Source organism: Talpa europaea (genome assembly GCF_964194135.1).
Source record: "Talpa europaea genome assembly, chromosome: 15".
NCBI classification, from domain to species: Eukaryota; Metazoa; Chordata; class Mammalia; order Eulipotyphla; family Talpidae; genus Talpa; species Talpa europaea.
Genome location: NC_140083.1, coordinates 23,531,998 through 23,536,368, shown reverse-complemented (window position 1 = coordinate 23,536,368; position 4,371 = coordinate 23,531,998).

Here is a 4,371-nt window from a genome sequence, read left to right as displayed (position 1 = left end):
GGTCCTCCAGGCAAGCCAGAGAGCAGCCCCAGATCCGATCCCAAAGTTATCTGGGGGTGAGAGAGGGGATATCTGGATTTCCAGGAGGACTAGAGTAGGACTGGAAGCTTCCTTTTCGCCTCTTGGGATGTTCGTGGCTCTCAGCTCATTAGTAGCCAGCAAGGAGAGTTGCTTGAAGTTGTGCAACTGCTGCTTAACTTTGAACTGCGGGATTGTTGTGGCTGCTGCACCTTTGGAGACCTGCCCAGCTCCAGCCTCGAAGAAGGCGTTTGGAAGCAGGAAAAGAAAAAAAAGAGAGAGAGAGAGAGAGGAAGGGAGGGGGACTCTATTGTGTTCTGTAGTTATTTGCAGACTTGCTAAACTTTAAGAACTGCCAACCCCACAGGCATGGTAATACCCAAGGAATGGGAATTTCACTCGATTTGGAAACCCCCCCCTCCCCACCTCCCTGCTTTCCACACCCAACCACACAAGGTGAACTAAACACACATAAAAGGCTTAAAAGTAAATACCCCCATCTCTCAGCCAGCTTCAGTCTGAGAAAAGTAATCTGATCATGGCAAACGGGAGTGAGGGCCAAGGACTCTTTGCTGAACTATTACACACACACACACACACACACACACGCGCGCGCGCGCACACACACACACACACACACACATCCCCTGCCCGGGGTATCAGTGCTTTGCTGAACTATTACACACACACACACACACACACACACACACACACACACACACACATCCCCTGACCGGGGTATCAGTGCTTCAAAATACCTCGAGGAAAAGCGAAGCTGGACACAGGCTCCAGGTGGGCTCACACACAGCTTGGAAATGTGAGGCCCCCACCCCCACCCCGAGTTCAGGAGCCGGAGATCTTACACCTCCGCACGTTTCAAGTTCATCTTCCAAAAATTGAAGGACCTGAAGGACCAAAGGACTCCAGGGCTGACCGAGCAGATGGACTGAGAAACCGGCTCCGATTCCCCCGACGTTTACTCCCTCCCACCCCTGCCGGCTCTGGGGCTTTTGCAGGGCCTTTGGCCCATCAGCATATGAAAGACAAGTGAATTGTTTGCTCCCTCCCCCCAGCTAGAAAAGTGAGACCGGACGTGCTAGGAGGACCTGAGCACTCCCAAGGGTGCGGTGGAGGCCGAGGGGCAACCCAGGGGCCCACGGGACCTCGAACTCGCGACCATATAGGGGCGAGTGGACCGGGTGGGCGGGGTTGGGAGGGGGATACCGAAGCAGCCTGGACCGGGCTGCCCTGGGTGCCCCACGCCTTGGGAAAGCTCTGGCTGGGCTCAAGGGAAGGCAGAATTTCTAGGATTTCGCCACCATCAACTCACCTCCAGCCTGTTCCCATTCCCCATCCACACCCACACCCCCACCTCCGCCCCCGCCCAACTTCTAAGGGTTGATCTCCAAGCAGAGGAAGGGAGGGGAGAAAAGAAAGCAAAGGACTGGTTAACTCTGAATCATACTTCAGGCCAGAGAATCTCTAGGCCTAAGAACATGCTTGGCTTACACTTTCTCCAACAACAGTAAACATAAAAAGTGATCTCAAAGGTCTATAGATTTCCTATACATACTGACATGTGTAGGATTCTACAGAACAAAACGAAATCATTTTCCAGAATTTACTATAACACTTATCTAGTACTCTATATTATATATGTATGTATATGTACACCCCAAATCATTATAAAGTAGAAAACATTACAGTACCCAATTTTTAGTTACTTTTTTTTCTATTCTTGGGAAATAGGATAATTTTTAAAAGTTCACCTATTTTTTAAAAAATAATCTTACGGTCAACATGTCTGTGTCACAGGAAAAATATTAAAATACCAAAAGTAGTAAAAACCTATTTTGTTTTGTGCACACATGTGTGTGTGTATATATATATATATGTATACACACACATCTTTACACACATATATAATATATGTATGAACACATACACACTTTACATGCAACATAAATACATAATCTCTGGTATGCTTCAGTTTTGATTCTTGTTAATTTTACAAGCACATCACAAAAAATGACTTAAACTATTATGGAAGATTGCCCAGTATTCTAAGATGTTTAAAATATAATTCCCTAAAGCTACACTGTTTAGTTATTAATAGAGTGACTGCAGTTAATTTGCAAAAGAATTTTGCATTTGCAATTTTCCATGTGTTCCTGCAGTTTCGGTTCCACCCTTATTAACATTAGTTGTATGTGTAGTTTTCATATAAAACATTTTTCAATAAAAATGTTTAATGGAAAAAGAGGAAACAACACCACATCTTTATTAGCATAATCTCATGTTGAGATTCAAGTTAGCATAAATGAGTCCCATTTAGGATGTTATTATTCCTCATATAAAATGTCTTATTAATACTATTTATGACAGGCTCTTTGATGTGTAAGACTTAAAAACAAAGGGTTAATGTCTCTCAGGTATTAAAAGCTCAAAGGAATAAAAAACATGGACACAGATGCATAAATAGAAAAATAAGCAAATAATTTTAAAAGAAAATTACAGAACCATGTTGGAAAAATCAACTTGACTAGTAACCAGATAGTATGTAGGTAAATAGAAATGAGATTTTATTTTGTATCTATCCACTTGCCTGATTTTAAAGTGGTGATTCTCAACTCTGTCATTTTAATGTTCAGAGTATATACTATACATGAGTAGTAGTAGTATAGAGTCACATGTGCTTTTTAGAAGTGAATTTGCCTACATATGTAAATAAACTTCAAAATTTTCTAAATATTCTATCTAAAATTACTCTTTTAAGAATATTTCCCAACTAAATAAGGAGTTTCATAAAAAACAGCTTTATATGCATTGCTGCTCTTTTGAGAACTAGATGAAATACACATGCAAAGTGCTGACACATAGTATAAACAAAATACCATTTTTTTACAGAGTAGAGAGTAGTAAGAAAACTTATCTCAATGTGAAAATAAGAGGAGTTACTGCTTGTCTTTTGTCCTTTCGATAATATAATGAACATGGAATATTGTCTTATGAGAGAAAATGATTATTCCTCCCAAGATTTCCAATTCTTTGGAAATAAGCATTTTTTGGACTTAACTATTTACTATTGATTAGACACAAACCTTATAAAAGTACATATTAAATTGTAAAATAGATGGATAAGTTGTGAGTGATTTTTACCTAGTAGAGAAATTACCCAAAAGATTATGTTTTTTATTATCCTGTGGGACATCAAGCAAGTTTACGTCTAATACTTTTATTTCCATATTTTTTCTTTAATTTACGATTTATAGCAGTAGTCTCTCCTGTCTTATTTTGGGCCATTTTGATAATTCTATAGGAACCCTTCATTAATGAGTTAAGTTCATCTTTGACCTTTGCCCATTATTTATTTATATTTCAGTTTTTGAAAAGTACACTTGGAAAAACTCAATCCTTTTCTGAACCAAGAAGTCTTCATAGAAGAAACCGAGTTACTTTATCTTTGTTAAAAAAAGATGAAGTGTGCAGAAAGAATTTTGATTGTATAAAATATCTTTCTACATATCTCAGAATGTGAAGCGCAGCCAAAATAGTTAGAAAATATATATTAATGTTATCAATATGTGAGGAATGAATATGAGAGATGGTACATTATCCTTTATAATTGAAGAATGAATTAATTTATTCCTCAATGAAGATTAGTCAATCTGTGATTCAGTTGATATGAAAAGCTATACAGTATTAAGCCACGTAGTCTGATAGAAAAACTTATTTTTGAAAGAGGAATAACAAAATATATGTGGCAAGTCTTGGTCTAGTTCATTTGAAAAGCATAGATACAGCATCTTTCCATAGTAGAAATCTTAATTCCCTTACTTTTTTTTTTTTAAAGATTTATTTATTTTTATACAAGAGCTGGTCCAGGTCAGAGGTACGGAAGGGTGAGAGGATTCACCAGAGATAGAGCAGGGAGCAGAATGGGCAGACTGACGAAATACACTGCTGAGGGGAGCAGCGGGAGTGACAGGAGAGGTCTGCAACGCCAGGTGGGTAGCTCCCTGGCCAGCCTGGAATCAAACCTATGCTGCTGGCCGGGAATCGAACCGGCACTGCAGAGGCTGCAGACAGCTTCACAGCGCTGCGCTCAACCCCCTGCGCCACTGGGGAGGCCCTTAATTCCCTTACTTTTAACTGAATTTCAAAATTATTTGCTCACAGAAAAGGTAGAGATTTCAAAACAAATCTTGCCAGAAACCTCTAACCATTTACATCAATATATTTATTATCTTTCTCCTCTAATACATTATAAAATTAATCTTTCTAAAATACTACTCTCACGCCTAGACAAATCCTTTTTAGGCACTAATACAATTCAGGTCAAGTTACAACCCG